Source organism: Plutella xylostella, chromosome 22, assembly GCF_932276165.1.
Source record: "Plutella xylostella chromosome 22, ilPluXylo3.1, whole genome shotgun sequence".
NCBI lineage: Eukaryota > Metazoa > Arthropoda > Insecta > Lepidoptera > Plutellidae > Plutella > Plutella xylostella.
This window is the reverse complement of record NC_064002.1, coordinates 10,830,092-10,850,071: the sequence shown is the minus strand read 5'-3', so window position 1 is coordinate 10,850,071 and position 19,980 is coordinate 10,830,092. Positions and strand designations below refer to the sequence as shown.

General features: G+C 34.6%; 1 protein-coding gene and 1 long non-coding RNA gene across 2 annotated transcripts in view; one reads left to right on the top strand and one right to left on the bottom strand.

Annotated features, from left to right (window-relative positions):
* Positions 1 to 19,558, bottom strand: part of LOC105381728 (protein qui-1) — a 123,127-nt gene extending 103,569 nt beyond the window's left edge. The window contains exon 1 of the mRNA XM_048628841.1: positions 19,058 to 19,558. The gene's annotated coding sequence lies outside the window, so the exon portion shown is untranslated. The remainder of the gene's footprint in view (positions 1 to 19,057) is intronic.
* LOC125490252 lies at positions 5,348 to 6,588 on the top strand. The gene is made up of 2 exons (XR_007267572.1): positions 5,348 to 5,898; positions 6,299 to 6,588. It is a non-coding gene; the product is annotated as an uncharacterized LOC125490252 (long non-coding RNA).
* Positions 19,559 to 19,980: the final 422 nt, after the last annotated feature.

Genomic DNA, 19,980 nt, shown 5'->3' with positions numbered 1-19,980 from the left:
ACATACTTACCTACAAAAGTTTTTTCATGAAAGGATAAATTTTCGTCCAATATAATACTGCTATTTCTTCGCTAAATTGAATGAGCTGACCTTTCCAACATTGTTAGGAGTTATATTACCAAAGAAAGTAAAATATTAACTGTACTAACAAAAATATAAGTTACGTAAACACTCACACAATCTTGTGAAATATTCCCTCGAAAGGTATACCTGCATTTATGCATTCACCACTGCCTATGTCACATCAAGACAAATAAACCTTCCCTTTCCCTACACATAGTTTTAGGCCTTTCCTAAGAACCGCTACACAAACCAAATACTTTTTGCCACATCTAAGAACTTTGAACAAAATGTCTATACAAATACCAGCCTCACCCCAACTTTGTATCAAATTAATTCTAAGTTATTTGAAAATAACATTAGCCGATAATCATAATCAAAAACCAAGAGTAGCAGGCCTCGGTATCTACTACAGGGTGTTGCAAAAAGGGTATACTAAGCCGAAAGGGGGTGACTCAGAGGGCTATTCTGAACAATTTTTGTTCTACGAGTTTTGGAAATTCACGAAAATACCCTTTTAGCAACACCCTGTAGAGTTGGCAACTCAAAAACTGGCGCACGCAACGCTTGTGTTTGTATACCTCCTTTGTAATTTCAGCAAACAAAATGAAGTAAAATTAGACACGGCTCGCATAATGTTTATCTTAAACTACCTCGCACGACGCGGGAGAGTTTTAAAATAAATCCGACGTTCATAAAAAGCTTTGTTTGGCAAACATGAATATGATGATGGTAGAATAGCATAGTGGATACTAGTGGATAGTAACGGTGATATTTTGGGTTCCTCGATCGATTCCCAGATTTGGTGGACATTTTAATTTTATTTTAAGACAGATATTTTGTACAGTCGTCAATGCTAAATTTAGATTTAATATTTTGGTGCATGTCGCCTTAATAATACCTCATTAGCAAAACGCTAACTAGGTACTTAGTAGTTTAAAATAGATATGAGGTAAAAAATCTATAGATAGATAGATAGATTGAATAATCTTTATTTGTACTCACACATAATAAAATAAACTTACATAACTTAAATACTTACTAACAAATATGTACAAAAATGGCGGTCTATACTTTCATGCAGGTGAAACACATAACTCTGCTTTTTGCTTTACCACAGTTGGTGGTAAAAAGAAAAGCAGTCTCGCAAACATTATTTATCACCCTGTAGATCTCGTAATTTACCTAGCGCGACCGGCGCGACCGGCGCGGCAAGGTACAAAAAATACGTTTGCTATTTCAGCAAGAGAAAGTAGTAAAATGACCTACTTAGATTTACTTAGGCCTTGTTCCACAATGTCTGGTTAGTGGCTACTTTTTTTTTAGTTAGATTGTAAATGCTAACTGTAAATGTATAACTATCTTCTTTAGATATAAGGACAGACAACACTGTCACTTTGCAGTGCCCAATATGGGTAATCAAGTATTAAGCACATCCCTATATTGAAGATCTAATGTACACTTGATTGCAATAAATATTTTGATTTTGATTTTGATTTACCTGTGAGATAAAATACATGCTGTCACTGTCAAAAAAATAATAACAGAAAGTGACAGCATGTATTTTATCACACAGGTAGCCACTAACCAGACATTGTGGAACAGGGGCTTAGAATTGTTGCTGTTTATTTAAAACCATTTTCTTCTGCAAAATATGAAGATAAAATTTATTACATAAATTCAAGTAACATAAGGTTGAAAAAGGTTGAGCTAGCCTGCTAGACTATCCGTACACTTTAAGGGCTTACATAGAGTACTTACACTGGTATATATAAAATTTGTAAGTAGGTATACAATAAATTAAAGAAATTAAACAAAACTCGGTCTTGTCGTTTTGGAGCTGCGCTAGCACAGACAGATACACAGAAACGTTAAACTTATAACACACCTCGTTTCACGTTAAAGCATATAAATATGAGCAGTGCTATTTATTCTGCAGAAACTGCTCCCACTGACTTTAATAACGTTAACTTCACACTCCAATCTTAGTAGGTATTTAGCAGAATTCCGGCCCAGTTCATTGCCCTTGCGAGAGGCTACAGAGTATGTAGCAGCCTCACAGATCGCTGGCTGCTCTTCAGAAGCGATACAGCAATGCTTAAGCAGGCAGATCTAATGAGATTTTCAGCTTCAGTGCGTCGCCCGCGCCCTGACAGGGGCCGCCTGCGAGCGCCGAACGTGGCGATTAAAACCATCACAGTCCTCGTATAATGCCCGTAGATTAGATAGAGAAAATAAGAATAATAAGGAAATGTTAGAAGCCTTCTATCTGGCTTTAAATTAACAATTATTGCCAATACTCCTTCCACATCTTATTAGCGTGTAGGTCTGTCGGTGTAACTATGATGAAAGGATTAGCCCAGTCAGAATATCTGATAGAAAATGATAGCAGAAATGAACAGATATCAAATGACCTAACCACATTCACGTTAAAAACCTCCGACATTCATCACTCAAAATCGCACAACTTTTGAACGGCAAAGCCAATTTTGATAAATTATAGCTAAGAACACCATTAGTGTTAAGATTACCTACCTCAATGACAAAAAATAATAATCGAAATCGGTTCCGAAGGTTTTTTTTCGTATGTTATAAATATACATATTTTATCTTTCAACTGAAAACTTAATTTTGAATATACACTGAATCCGCCGTAGGTTATAATCATAGCCATGGTCATGTTACAAGTAGCCAAGATCATAGTGACTCGCCGGCCGTGTCAATTTACATCAATATAGAATTTCCTCTTTACTAATGTACCAACTAGAATAACTACTTGTTCCACTCAAGACTGCACGAATCAAGGCGTTCTCTGCACGTTATTTCGCAAGTCTCCTGTGCCAAGCCATTATGAATTATAACACCGCACTGTAAGGTTCCTCTCAGGGGACTTTTGATGTGAAATAATGAAATTTTAGTGAGTACTAAAAAACCCCGGTATCTTTGCATCAGAATGTAAATTCATTCACTCCCTAGGCCCCAGTGAAATAAGATGATTTAAATAAGTAATTGATACACACGCTCTATTATTCGTTTCATGTATCACTAGTAAATTTTATAAGGCATTGCTTGCTCTTGGAGTGGACACGTATTTCTTTTGCTGACTGTACAAGATTTCCGTCTGAAGGCGTGTCGTGTCGTGACGTGAGTAGCGTGATGAAACAACATGGGAAATGGATGGTTAAAAGTAAACATAGAGAGCGCTTAATAATAAATAATAACGCTTCCCGTAACTACCTATTAGATACTATATAGATTACAAAAAGGTTCTGACTTGGAATCATTTTTATTGTATATAGAATAACGCGGAATTATACTCACATTATAATAGATAGGAAGCTACGTACTAGGTTTTGGTAAAGTTACTGAAGAAGAGTAGTTTTTTTTTTGTATTATAAAAAAATGTAGCCACACTTTTATAAAATAATTGTAATTTAACTAAGTATTTAGTTTAGATAACTAAAGTTCGGACCGCCTCTGCAATAAATTTAAAGCTTTATAAATTTTCATCAATGTTCCTATTCTAGGATACCGCGTCATAAACCTTATGCCATCATCCGACCCATCAAACATGTCCAATAAACGCACCAGGCACCATCGGTACACATTCCTAACTACACTGCACTTTTATCAACCTTATGCGCTTAGTCTTTAGGGCTAAAATTGATAATTTATGGTAATATTAGTGCGTATACCTCGCCCCCGCAATTTTGCAGGCTATACAAAGGCTGATGTGGACGCGTCGTTACGTTATGTGATTAACGTCATTTGTGTCCACCCTGTATAGGCTTAAATAGGGACTATAATTACTGTACTAAATTAATATGCGGTGTGTGCGTGTCTTTACTAAATGTGTAGATCATCCCTTAGGGGCCGTGTGTTTGTACCGTAGAATTAGATAGACATAGAAGTTTTCCTACTTTTTAACCTCGACCGAAGAATGATGTGTAGAAAGTAGAAATTTGTTGTACAGTAGCCAATTAATTTATTTGTATCATTTTTGAGGATCGATTTATCAAGAGATTTATGTAGGGTCCACTAAAAATATATAAGTAACGTATTATTAGTCCTCCTGAAAAAATAGTTCTCAACCAAAACTATATTTGGTCTACTTTCAATCATATTAAGGGGTTAAAATTATTGTTCACAGCGTTAGGCAAGTTAACAAATTTACTTCACTAACAACCGTAGCAATTTACCGGCCTTAATTACATTTACAACAAGCAAATTTCTGAGGTCAGGATTCATAATAGAAAAGATAAAAATAAAATATTTTTTTCATAAAACCTTTTCGTTAGAGGCGCTCCAGTATTTTGGGTGTTAGTGTTCTGTGGCTGAAATAAAACTTTTTTTTTACTAGGTGTTTTAAAAGGTAGTAGTAGTTTGGCAGAAACTTAGGACGTGTTATTTTTTTCCGTTACTCTTAATCCTTGCTCTACAAGAGTGAATTTTAACTAGCAAAAGTATTAGTACTGCATGTGTGTAAATTTCTTATCTCGTCGTATTTAATCAGCCTTGAATTAACATGGTATTTACATTACATAAGTGTAGATAAGTTTGCGTTGTTTACGAAATTAATCTAATTCGCATGTTTAATAAAATGAAACTGTTCGTACATATACCTACCTATATGAATAAAAAAAAACACTGAAAGAATAAAATTTCAGCCTGTTACACAATATTAAGCACTTTTAGCATTAGAATTTACATGGCGGCAAATAGTAAATATAATATACATCATCTCAATGTAATGGGAATGTATGAAATTACAATATTTCATTAACTCCATATACATACTGTTTCAAGGCTATCACGCTTCGCTGGTGTTCAGCTTGACATGGCATGAAGGAACATACGAGATAAGTACGGATGTGGATTATACTTGCCACTATTTTGTAAAAGGTACTAACTTGTTTATAGTACTCGTACGTTACGTTACGTTATGTACTCGCGGTACTGAAGTTCTTTATTTCTAAACATTTCATTGGTACATGTAAGGATTTGTCATATTATAGAGGATTTTTTATTTTTGTTACCAAATACCAATCGGATGAACCTGACCCAAAGGTGGAAGCTAAGTAGACGTAATTGAAGGAGGAAAGTCGAGGACTACCTAATTGTAGGAATCTTACTCGTATGTCCAAAAGTAGGAGGTTAATAATTATGGTTCTTTTATTACAGTAATAAGTATACATAAGGAAGGAAGTTAATAATTATGGTTCTTTTATTACAGTAACAAGTACATGAAGAAAATTTTGGTCAAAATAGTAAAATTTATAGTTTGTAACGTTGTAGACGTACATTTCTTTAATTAAACGTATTATTAACCTAAATCTAGCTTATTTTCTACATTTTAACACTTAACTATGTAATAAATAAAATAAAATATTAATTAAATCTAATAACTAAAAGTAAATAACATTTTAAAACATAACTTCTTTTAAAGTACATTCGTACTCAAAATACTGAAACGTAATCTGTAGTCATAAACAGTTTATGGTAGAAATTTAGTTTCATAAACCTGCCCACATTTTAATATTGGTAGAAATTTATTGTTCATAACCTGGTATTATTTTTAACATTCCGTGACATCGTGACACTTTCAACGGCTGTCGCCGCTCGCTAGCTAGTCATTCATTAGCTTTGCCATCACTGGACTCGAACGTACGCTTGCGCATCTAAATAATAATTGCTTTCGCACATATCATTGCGACTTAAAAGTAAATTTTTAAATAGATAGTGCACCTTAAGTGTCCTAACCGTTCCGGGTCCGCTATACAAGGCGCTGCTGGCTCTGTGTACCTGTGTTTTACATAAATCCTCAAACCCCCATATTGGGTAAGTTGTGAACAAATGTTATTTATTTTAATTTGTGTGCTAACTTTTCTTCTTAGCTTTTGAATTGCTGTTGATTGTCTTTTTATTGGCGGTTACGGTGTTCAACCGACCGTTGGAATATTCCAGTGGTCGCATTTTGAATACCGTATCCTACCTTCACCTTTTTAATATTTTCATTTTTAAACTTGTAACTTAAATATTTCTTTTTAATTGCCTTCTGCATTCATTATCTTTTGTTAAATTTAAAGCCTACTTAATTCTTCGCATTTGTAAACTCCGTTCTGATTGTTTTCACCACGGCACCGCTTGCTACATAAGTACTTACCTACAATGCGTTGCCGTCGGTGGTAACACGGAACGTTATGGAATCATTCCTAACGTATTTCGTTGGCCATTCCAGGGTTTCAGTACGGGATTTAAGAAGATTTCAGTACGGGATTTAGAAGACCTAGGCTTCGCTTCGCTACCTACTGCTGCCTACCCTCTGCTTCGCTTCCGCTTCGGACCTGCAGCTTAGCACGGCGACCTACAACCCCGCCCGTGGCTGACGACCTGTTCCACCGGCATCTGACCATCCAGGGGAGTGCTTGAACTACGCAGTGAAATCAGATACTAGGCCGACACACCACGACCCGTTCTACCGACTTAGGTGGCCTGCGGCCATCAATAAATTTATTTTCGTTGGACCTACCTACCTCTTTCATTTACCTCCCAGTAGGGACGATAGGTAAACAGGTAGGGAACGTCACACTGGCGCCCAACGTCCGTAAGACGGGGGGTCACAAGTTCTGAGAGTAAAACACCATTTCTCACACGAAATCACCCCGTATTAAGTAGTAACCTAAATCAAAGAGCCAAAAGTAAGTTTATCTTGTTATCCCTTCTGCCCTAGACCACCACGAATAACTTGTAAACTCTATGCCACAATGTAGATACCTTAACCCCTGCTCCACCACGTGACTTCAAATATTTGAGAGATAATCCGGTATCTGCCTTGATTTATTTCATAGACTTAGTATATAAGTATATACTAAGTCTATGATTTATTTGGACCCACAGTCGGTTAAGGTTACTGTTCATTTAAGTAGTGGTTATCTAAAACGTTGGTTTCGCAAACACGTTATAGTAATTCAAAGGGGGTTGAAATATGGGTAAAACAAACAAATTTAGTTCCAAGACTTTTAGAAATTCGTGAAAAAAACATTCCTTTCCCCATAGTAAAAAGTCACGCGACCAACGAAATTTCTATGTAGTTTAGGTTGTCAGTCACTCCTTTTCGGCTTACTATACTTAGGGCCACTTGCAGAAACATATTAAATCTAGATTTAGTGTCAAATCTCGATTTAAGAAACGTCAGTCCATATAAAATTTGACACTAAATCGAGATTTAACACTAAATCTAGATTTAATATGTTGGTGCAAGTGGCCCTTAGGTACTTACAAGTCTTATAACTAAACAATAGAAGTTGTACGCAAAAGGCCTTCCTTGCATGGCAAATAATAGTCTAGAATCCGGGGGCATTGGCCATTATTACCCCAACATTACCGCCATTATAATACAAAACCCTACCAAGAAATGTTAGTGTCACATTATGTGGGTTGAATGCGGGTAAGGCATTTACTATTATAAGATTTCTATGTAGAGGATAAAGAAAGGTTTCCTGTAATTTCCCTCGTTAACGAAGATAAACAAATTTACCAATTATTACAATAGTAATGAGCGCTATAGACGTAAGATTTAAAAAATACGGATCAAAGTGTAAAGAAAAAAAACTACGTAGACTTTACAGTTTAAATTAATGATTAATTTACAAATATTTAATCATTAACTTCTAAGTAAAAGCAAACTTTCTCAATCATATTAGCAACAAATCCCAAATATCAACAAAACAAACTTATTAATGCGATTTTATTAACCGTAAAATGACTTTCAAATCAAATATTTACGTCTAGCAAAAACTTTTGACTGAGTATTCGACCTTCTTGTGCCCCGGCTATGAACACGGGCAAATAGCGAATTGGCTTATATTTTAGTGGCAGTCTAAGATCGAGACATAGTCGGTTCATTCTACAGCAAAAATACGACATAACATAAGGCATTTATTAATTATGCACAAGAAATGTATTGAAAGAAACAAAATCATGTAATCCAAATGCTCTGCTTATCATCAGGAGAAGAAATGATGAACGGTTAAAAATACATCAAAATCGTATATAGAAGAAAATGTATGTGGCCCCAAATTAATCAATCAAGCAGAAAGAGGCTACCCCCCTCCCGTCCCCTAACGGACTCAAACAAAAACCACTTAGGAACTGAATGGGGACCTCTAATTGTAAAAGTTTTTGCACCAGATTCGAACCTGGGAAGACCCGAAAGGAAATTCCTCACTTAGTAGGCTTTACAACGATGGATGTTGCTGACGATATGGCGTGGCGCAGTGGTTAGTAACTGTGACTGATGTGCTGAGGGTCTCGGCGTGGATTCCCGGCCGGGGCATATGTTTTTATAAAGACAGATATTTATTCATGTTTGTCGCCCATCTTTAGCTTAAAACACGAATAGGGGGTCACTCTATATGACATAAAAAATAGTTTCAGAGCGCTACTGCGTAAGCCGCGACTCTATCTCGTTGTGTTAAACGTGACAGCCTCTCGTTTGTTCGTTTTTCGTCAAAAAGTAACCCTCCATTACCGCATTAGTAGGCTATTCATCTAATGCAGCATGTACCAGCCGTAACAAATATCGCATATATCACACGAAACCTACAGGGAGTGTTTCCGGTAAACTAGCTAATGGCAGTAATGGACAAGCACCGGGGGTAGTGCGTATATACAGCGTGTTTCCTTTTTGAACTGTCAATTATTCACAGATGAGGGTTCGCTTTCACATTGTGTCTCTGAAAGCCTCCCAAGTATAGTGCCACAAACTTATCTGTTCCGGTGAGAGCGAAGTAAATTGATCCATATCTCAGTACTTACTATGAATTGTATATTGATATAGATTAGATGGGTTTATTAATACCGCAAGAGCGAATTAACAATACGAGCAAAGTTAAAATCTTATAGAATTAAGAAATATTACACATTTACGTGAGCTGTCACCGGAACAGATAAGTTTGTGGCACTGTAATGTGTCAATTAATATTCATGGAACTTGATAGGTAGCGCGCCAGAGCCTCTCTGGAGTGAGTAATAATGTTGTTTATTTTTAATCAATTTAAAAACGGGGATGGTTTAAAAATATAGAAGTATGTACTTACTTATCAATTTCTTTTAGTCAACATTTGATTATTTATGTATTGTGTTATGTTATACTTCTAAGATCTGAATGTTAAGTGTTTTTACATTACGTTTGACTGTTCGTGGTCTCCACTTGAGAACTTGTCTAGAAGCGAATCAAATCGATGTCTTCCAGGCAACCTAAGGTTGAAGTAGTCACTTTGTAAGTACTTAAGATGGGAAGTCGCACCAATGTTAATATACAAAGAGAATAATAAATTACTAATACTAATTCACGGATGGAATTAGGAAAGCCAAGGACATGGTGTTGTGCCACTTGTTGGGAGAGGCACATGTCAAGTTCAGCAGTAGACATCGGGTCATAACGATGGTGACGATTTAACTTGTTCTACTTTTATTGATTTATTTTACAATATTAGGAAAACTTAACTATTTTAATATGTAGATAACAATGAAAGAGTAACTCATGTTGCACAAGTTTCCACCTATAGGTGTGTTAAAAGTTTAATATTATAAGTTAAATGTATGCATAATATGCGATTCATTCAAACAGTCAACTGAGCAGATTGTTGAATTGTTGATGCAAGCAGGTGGTGTTGAAAATTGCATTTTAGATTTAACAATAAAAGTTTCAAAAAGTTATAATATAATTTCTAACTCATACAATCAAGACTGGCTGCTGAAATTAGCATAATCTCCAACTTTGCGTGTAAATCCGCAAACCCCATTTACAATTCAAATTGTGTGTATTGAATCTTTAAAAAATATTTGACTATTTTTTTCTTTGTTATGGCTTTCAGGGCTTAGAGGAGGCGCTGAAACGTGCGCTGAAGGAGCTGAGCTGAAAGAAATACAAGTCTGATAAAACGTCTTCACTGAAACTTTCTGAAAGTTGGCGGCCTTGTTATCGTTGTCTTATTAAAAACTGTTTCTTTACATTGTTGTAGATACTTACATAATACAATACAATACAATACAATACAATACAATACAATACAATACTCTTTATTTGCACCAAAATAGAACATACAAAAAAAAAACTTAAAAATAAAAACAGTACAAAAAGGCGGCCTTATTGCTTATAGCAATCTCTACCAGACAACCTTTGGATGGAAGAGAGTTATAAAAGAAAATAGAAATAGAATTAGAGGTAGCTGAGGTGCAAGTGTATAATACACTACTTAAACACTACATACACTAAATAAATAAATACAGCAAGAAAATAAATAAATAAATACATAATATATATTATTATACCTAAACTTACATACAATAATACATAATGATATACAGCAATAATATATTCAACTAAGGCAGTGAATTTAGGTAGTGCATAATAATACTTATGAATAAAATATAAGGTGTTAAAATAAGAATAAGAATTACTCCTGATTTTCCTACCTTATATCTACCTTTTTTATCACTTTTGTTCAAAAAAATTTGATAATTGGCGAATTTTTACAGCTGATATCAAAAAATCTGTGGTAAAGTAATAGTCGGCATTTCAATACCGGTTCATCTATGACCTTCAGTCCTCCGTATTGCTCATCCAGCCATCTGCCGTCCACTGTTTTCCTATTACTGGACCACCATTCCTGAAAATGCCAGCAAAGTTCAGGGGCGCAATGTTCTATTATTACACCAACGTGAAAATTCACGAGGCGAATTTTTTAAAACTCTCTCCGTTATTATTGTAAAATGCGAGTATAAAAGGGACAGCACTCACTGAAAATCGGCTTGTCACGATGTTCATAAAAAATACCGTATTTTATTTCCAAAATATGGCAGAAAGTTTAAAACTGCTCAAGTACTTAGGTATAATTTTAACCAGTGACTGAGTGCATGATGCCCTGAGTCACCACCTTTCCGTTTACTATAACACTTTTGCACCACCCTACCTACATAGGTATGCGACCTACCCTTTGGTACCTACGATGAATAGAAGAAAAGTATAAATTCAACGAAGCAAGTGAGGCTGTGTACACAATATAGAGATTGATGCACTATAAAGTCCGCTGAAGAAAAGGCATAAGCCGGAAAAGCCGGGAGATTATGAGCTAAGCTGGTATTAACCATAAATCCGCTACGCACAGCCAAGTACAAAACGTTTTTGTTTCATTAAAAGTTTTTTTTACTATGATTGTTATACCTAGATATTTTTCTTCGCATAATATTTGGAGTTGTTTATAAAGACAGCTGACTTATTTAGTGTATGAATGTATACTATATATGTACTTACTGTTCATTATTAAACCTGGTCATGCCTCCTGAATCATCGTATTCCTGAATTTGTTGTAGGTAATTCTATATTATAATGATATTGTACAAATACCTACTTGTCTTGTTTTGTAATAAATTTAAATCATGTCGCGTTGAATCAAGGTGAGCAAGATTGAGGACGGAAAATCGTTGTTACGATTGCTATGATATGCCGATTTATTTCGCAATCCTAAGTATTCACAAAGGTTTTTTTACTTAAATATTGAAATGATACAATGTGCGTTGGTTTAATATTTGTTCAGGACGCGGCCAATATCATCTCGGGTTTTCTTGTTGAATTTCAGACAAAAGTCCTCAAGGAAAATAATCCCGAAATATTAAACTTATCTTTTTCAGGATTCCGCATCAAAAAAGAAAAAAAATCGAATTATAGTGCCACAATCTTATCTGTTCCGGTGGTCAAAATGGTGTACTAACAAGACGTCATTGTCAAACGTCATTTCATACTCTGTGCGTTATTTGAGTTGTCAATTTCTGCGAAGAGGCTGACGCTACGTTATTTAATTTGTTTTGTGATTTTCTGGGTGTAATAATGCCAAAAGCGCTGAAAAGTGATGCAAGAAAAGTAATACTAGATATATTGGCTTTTATGCAGGAAGAATAACGTATTCAGGCGCCTTTAATTCCGTTAGAAAAATTGGAAGAACGGGTTGCAGCGGCTACAGGTTAGTGTTGCCAAATATGACGAATAATTTTACCCATATACTCACATGTAATTTTATTAATATTTTCCCGAGAGACCCGTACCCGCAGTGGGGACGGGATGGGTCGTGATGAAAGTATATAATCTTTATTTTTCTTTGATTACAGGTGTGAGTGAAGCTGCGTACCTTAGGCAGTATACCAAGAAGAATTTCTCGCACCTGCAGCGATTTTAGACGAAATAATGATGATTAATGACATCTTCTTCTTCCACTACGAGTATCAAGGGTTGGCTGGAAGAAATGGATTTTTGGCAATTAGCCTTTGTACATTGTCTGAATTTCTTTTAATTTTATGCTATTGTTTCTTGTTACTTAAGAAAATGAAAAAAATAAATAATAATTAAGTACAATAGTTTTCTATCTCGTTATTCCCACGACCCACAGATATTACCTATATCATTGTAAAATCTAGATTTAATGTCTTATATCAGAACATAATCAGAACTAATTTTGTTTCTGTTCGCCGTGGACAATTTTTTTATACAACAAATGTCGTTTAATATGTTTTATCCTCTTTAATTTACTATCGACCCTATATTTTGATTTATCTATACTTATTGGTTAATTATAAAAATACGTAATAGCAGAAATGAGTTGTCGTTTAAACCAGAAATAGGCAAAATTTTATCGATGGCATCACTGGATTCAATCACAGCGACGTCGCCACCGGAACAGATAAGATTGTGGCACTATACTTATTGTGTTGTCCGTCTATCTGTCTGACAGTTTATAAGAACTAACGTAACGCGTCCTTATTCCGAGGTAAATCACAACATTTGAAAGTAAGTAAGAAAAATAAGCATTTGTAACCATTAATATTGATCTGAAATATTGTCTTCTGTAAGAATATACGTTAAATTTTATATTTCTTAACACAGATTCATTGATAACACATTTATTATACGTAAAAAAATATAATTTATTACACATGTCGATTTACCCTAATACCGAGGTAGGATTATGGTTTCTTCCATATACCGAGGTAGCCTGTTCCATATTCCGAGTTAGTCCTGTCAGTGGCTCCATGAGTGTGGCCATGAACGTAAGGAAATTACATCGAAAATATCGATATACTTTTTTAACCTTAAAGTACTCCAAATAAATTTAATTATTCTAAATAGTAGTTGAAAATAATGAAAAGAATTAAATACTCTCCATCTATATTGGTTTTCGTGATAATTTCTATTATTTATGTAACATTTTCATAATTCATTATTGCAACTGGTAACATTGGCTAGAAAAAAATATTCATAATGCTTGTATGATGTTCTATGGACTTTTCCAAGCGATTAAAAAAAAATAGAGTAGAGATGGGTTAAATTGATGAAATAGTGACAGTAATCGAATATAATCGATTATTGAACTCGAATGATTTAAACATTTTTTACTATAGTTTTTATCTAAGTAAGGTCTAAATTTTTTCCACAATATTTTATGTTCTTACTTAAATGTTTAATAGTTGATGATACGTAATACAAGTAGATGTGTAAGGACTGAGGAAAAGTATCGAATACTTACAAAAGCATTAATACCTTATCAGTACTAATTTCCGATGAGTACCTAATGTATTTACCATAAACGAATATGATTATAATAAAAGTATCTACCAAGGAATCGATCCAGCATCGATTATTTTTTCATTCAAGCATAGGTCGGAAGCAAGGAACATTGCACTAGGTACATCTCTATGGCGCATGCGCGCTGGACTGGAGGCGCGCCGGCGCCATGTTCAATTTTCCGCCGAAAAGTTTGCCGCTATTCTTTGAAAGTATTTTTGTTAAAAGTCTTTACATTAGAAAACAAACATCTTTTATTAAATTATTATGTTTGTATTTGCAATATGCAATTGGAAAATCGATAAGGTAAGCTTGTGTGCGAATTATTTTAGGAAATTACCTACGTAAAATGGAAATATTTTTATGTTTTTATCAGTAATTTGGCATCAGTTTAGTTACTAACCTAGGTTTTTGTTATAGCGTTTTCGTTTCTAAACTCACTAAGTTTTGTGAAAATGGGTACATACTTATAAGGATAAGCTTAATTCTGGCAACTATCCATTACTTACTTTATTTTTCAGTGACAACAAGAAGAAAATGACAAAATCAACCAGACCCCTAAACCAAACATGAAATGCAGTATACAGGACATTCATTTATCTGGGAATTCTGGGATAACAATATTACAACGGCCATCAGACCAAGAAGTAGAAGGATAATGGAAATAAAATACAGAAATGAAATTAGGCAATTGTGTATATAAGTGTTATAAAAACTCAACCGTCGTGTGTGTTATTTTATTCACCCAAATAAAGTTTTACGTCTACAAATCTCTTTCTTTCTTCTTTGAAAAAGAGTAATAAGTACTTTTTATAGTTATAGATATACTAGATATAGTAGTAGTTTCGTAAAGTCAGGCATATCTATCCAGACCCCTTTTAAATTTAGGAAGAAAGTCGCTAATTCATCTTGATTTTATGGTTTGATGACGGCATCGGATGACACTGCGAATGTGTGATGTAGAGTCATATTCCGATTTCCGAGGTACCTACCTATGTAAAATGTCATACTCCATATTAAGGGTTCAGCAAGTATTTTAATAATCCATATTTCGAGTTATCAAATTATCGATTTAGAAACAACATAGATATGTTACTCAAATCATACATAAAATATTGGTAAAAATATGTATCACTTACCTTAATAGCGATAAAATAACACTGTTTTTTATCATTTCAAATAAACATACTAAGTTAAGGTTTTCTAGGTAACCATGATTTTTGCGTCAACAATTATCGTGTCGTATTAAGATTCCTAGAGGATATTTTGTACCGCCGAATTAGGTTATAAGCTTGTCACGTTCATCATTATTATTATGTAATCAAGCATATACTTCAAATGTTATTATTTGTAAAGTTATAAGCTAAAAATCATGACATAGTATTTTTCCTTATACCGAGGGTACCTCGGAGTTAGGAACAACGTATAAAAATCAGGCCATTATACCGAGGTATTTTGTTTTTGAGTTTAAAGGGGTTAAATTAGTTTAAAAAGAGTTAAAATTTAAATTAAATGTAAGTATAAGAATATAATACACTAAATATAAACTATTTACAAAGTTGAACGTCGTATAAATATTAAAAAACACAATTATTAAATATGGCTGGCCTTAAGTAAGCCGGGTCGCGTTTGTATGAAAAACATGGCGGCGTCGCCCTCACGGCACATTACATGAGTTTTTAGTAATTTTAGGCAATTTTAAATATATTTACTAAATCAAGTAGTTTCAGTTAAAGATAATGAACGATTAAATGTAATTTTAGAGTATCCAAACCTATTAAAATGAGTAATAATCATGAAAATAAATATAACTCGAAATAAGGACGCCATTTTGAATACCGCGAAATATGGACTCTCTACCTTACGTTCTTGCTCTACAATTTGTTCTTTGACAGAGAGTGACAAAACAGTGCAATAGCTAATCCGTCCAGTAACTTTTTTATGAATAAGGGTGAATTCGTCCAAACATCACGTTACACGAGAATAACTATACCGGAATAAAATTTATACGCGAGTAAATATCCAGGATAAGTACATTTGCATTCTACCAAGTTATACCATGATTAAATTGAATGAACGAGGAACGAAACTGTAATGCAACTAAAATAAAAATAGCTGCGTTTCAAAGCATGCAATAGAAATGACATGCCAACTTAGTTTGAATGGATTATAAATGTATGAAATTGTTTATGTTTTAATATTTTATTCGCTGTTGTTATTCTGAGACTTTGCCTTTAAACTTACTTTTGTTTATGTTTTGACAGATGTGTTTATATGTCATTATGACGGTTTTCTAATCAGCTGATGTGCTGCCGCCATTACAAAATTACTCTCGGATAAGCTCGTTACACGGTCAATTTTGGCGGTATAACATTTTATTCTTGGGATAAGCTACTTATCTTGGTTTCAGGTTTGGTAGAATGCAAAATCTGCTTACTCGCGAGTAACTAGTACTTTACTCGTGAGTAAAAAGTTACTCGACGTTGGTCGAATCCGCCCTAAGGGGGTTAACATAATTACTTATCAATTATTGACTTTACTCCTTTACTTTCATCAATTATTGACTTTACTCCTTTACTTTCATAGTGAGTTTCACGTGGATCCAACATTCCCACGACGTCACTAATGAGAGCCGAGACCTTATCCGTTACTCCACCATGACCCACTACTTAGGTACCGTCTACATAATATTTTCACTATCCAAGATATTGGTTGTATTATGTTATTCTACTATTACATTTGCAATGCGGCCTTCACGCATTCCCCTTTTACAGTCTACTGGAAATAGAGCATAATAATATAGAGAAGACATCGTAGAATAGTAGGCAACAAACCGTGGCCGTGGCTTAGTTAATCAGCGCATATTGTTTACTCTACGTAAGTATATAATGTTCATATTAACACAAGCAGTCTGTGTTTGCGTCGGAGTGGTAAACTGGCAACCTCACTGAAAATATTTGCTTATCTTTTCTCGTTCTCAGCTTATTCTGTGGAATGGATGTTGGTATAAATGAAATTAGCCTACTTAATGACGACCGAATGGCGTAGTGGTTAGTGACCCTGACTACTGAGCCGATGGTCCCGGGTTCGATTCCCGGCTGGGGCAAATATTTGTTTAAACACAGATATTTGTTCTCAGGTCTTGGATGTGCCCGTAAAATGGCAATAGGCCCGCCCCCTATTACATTGGGACTAACATAACACTCTGGCGAAAAGTGGGTGCAGCAATGCACCTCTGCCTACCCCGCAAGGGAGTACATTAGTACAAGGCGTGAGTGCGTGTTTTTTTTTTTTTTTTTTTAGCCTACTTAAATTATCTCTTATCTTACTATGAGTAGTTACTAAAAATCTACTAATGTAAGTGTAGGGGCTAAAAGGCAATAACAGTTTTTAATAACACCTCACACACAAGCTACGCCATTATGGTTATTGAAATTGCACATAAATATTAAACATAGGAAGGAATAGTAGGGTAACGTAACGTACCTTGAGACGCTTGTACCTCGGGACATTGATTGTATTTTAAAAACCGGCTAAATAAACACATTAAAATTCTACCCTAGGCATAGTATTTTACTCGCTTGGCAAAACTAGTGAGTCTCGTGATCATACCAGCATCGAGTGTGTGGTGAAGACAATATGAAGTTTTTTGGAATCAAAAGTAGCTTTTGTATAGTTTTTTGTGTTGCTTTATCTCATTGAGGCATGCTCAAAATAAAGACATGGATGTCACGTATAACTTTTCAGTTATTTAATTTTATGACATGGCAATTATCTGAAAGATTCCTAAATTAAAAATAAAGATATTTACATTTTGGTTAAATATTGCTTTTTTGTACCTTGGGACACGATTAAATTTGTACCTTGGGACACTGTTTCCTATGGCTTTGTACTATGGAAAATGCAAAAATCGAAATAACGCCTTATATCTCTGTTCTTATTAGTGCCAGAGTGAAACTAGACAGAAGAGAGATGCAGTAAATCAATAAGAACAGAGATATAAGGCGTTATTTAGAAGTTTGCATTTTCCATAGTACAAAGCTATAGGAAACAGTGTCCCAAGGTACAAACGTGTAACGTACCTTGGGTCAAAACAAGCATTTTTACTTTTATCTTAATTTAATAAAATCTGGCCACACTAAAGCTTTAGCACAAATACTAGTGATAATAGATTATATATCCTACCGAATAAATAAAATTTCACATTAATATCTTAGTTGTACGCTGCGATAGCTTCATTCAAAGTTGGGGTAGTCGAAAATGTCCCTAGGTACGTTACGTTACCCTACCTAATATAAAAAATAATATCCTCAATATAAGTATTAATTTATTAAAAAGTATCTAACTGGGGTAGGTAATGTTCTTCATTACCTAATTGCTGACTTAATTCTAGGTTGTTTATTGATTTTAATATTAAAATATGTGATAATAATTTATACACTTAAGTAGTTTTTCATCAATACTGTGACCTAGTTTTAGTTTAAACGAAGTTTTCTATTTGGTCAATTTTTATTTAGATGGATTTCAGTACGTCTATTCTATAAAATTGCATTCTAATTGAGACTGAACGGCATGAAACATTATAATATGAAACTCAAGTGACTCACTACGAAAATTTTATTAACTTACCTAGCAGTTTATTTACATTGTTCCTGTATTACCTACCTATATAATTATGGTCTTCTATTAGCTCTATCATGAAACCTAGGTTACCATTTAACACCTAAGCAATATAATATATGTGTCGTTTATTCACCTCCCATTAATTATTTTTTTCAAGTTAATTCTACTAATACACTTAGTTGGTAGGTAATATTATAGGATCGAAGGTATTTTTCAGTTGGTGTGGGTTTCATTTTGATAGAATCACACCCATTTTCTTACAAAAAAATTACTGGCTACCTTTAATAGATTTATATAAATGTGAGGGACCTAAACAAAAACCAAAAAGACGCTCGAAATCCAAGTTTCATTTTCTTTAAACTTTAACCCCTGAAATGTTAAGGAGCTACTTAAGTGCCGACATTCTGAAGACTGAAGTAATTACTTACCTGAAATGTAACGAGGGCCTCCAGACATAATTAAATTAAATATACTATGCCCAAAGTTTTTCGAGAAATGTCGACTTTCACTGTCTCTTTCCCCTATATAGATTTTTTAAGAAGGAAAAAAATTGGACTATTAATAAATACATTAGAAGGAAATGAGACTGTCAAGTGTGCTCTACTTAAATATCATCCTATAAGTATCAGGTAAAAAAGAAAACTCAGTATCCCAAAAAAAATATAATGAACGATAATCCATTTCTTTCTTTTCAGAAGGCTTTCAGCACTACTACATAAACTATTTAATTTCTACAACAAAAAACAGTCGCCTCACCCAATCAATCAGACCGGGATTCGTTCAACCGCCTTTTTGTTCACAAAACAATAGAATCACACAATCTAATCTACAGGGAACACAGAGTAGAAACCACAGCACTGGCAACCTCACACACTTTAAGAGACAAAACGGGGTTAGAGGGATTTGTTTTAATTCAAAAATTCGAATTTGGAATTGGAACACTCGCGTTTTCAAGATGGCGGGCGGGGTGCGTGCGAGCGCTCCGCAGGGTCCGGCGAGACTGCAGCCCGGGCGCCCCCGCGGCCCTAGGCCCTGCCACAGGTACGTACGCCCAGGTTTATCTCCTATAAGCAGAACTGGCAGAATACAACAATTGTCGTTACCGAGATCGGATTTGGGCCTTTCCGAACGTTGCACGTACGACGGTTAACCCTTCCCCCTGGCCATTTTAAAACGGAGATTGCGGAATTGTTTTGTACGAAATACAAAGGTGGAAATTTATCTTTGAAATCACGCTTGTCCGTAAGTACCTGTGTTCTCTCTAGTAGATTAGTTTCTGCGCATTTTTATCGTTAAATCTCTTATCAGGTCATGTGAAATTTTGAATTACGTCGGTACGTAATATACGCGGTGTTGCGATTAAGATGGAACCTAACACAATTTGACACACTGGTCACTGAACACTTTTATCAGTGATGAGCCTTTATTTCTCGATGAATAAGGTTTTATTACATAGGTGAGATGTGGTATACTGAAAATTTTTAACTCAAAGAAAAAAACTGAAGAACACCCTGTGAACAATATGTTTTTTACACGTCATTGTTTTTAATCTTCCTTATCTTTATGCGATGGTCATGTGTCAATAAAACAAAAAATCGCAGTGAATAAGATTTACATTTTAGCACCAAGATAAATATTTTTATGCTATCAATCATTTTAACCGTCTCATAAAATAAACA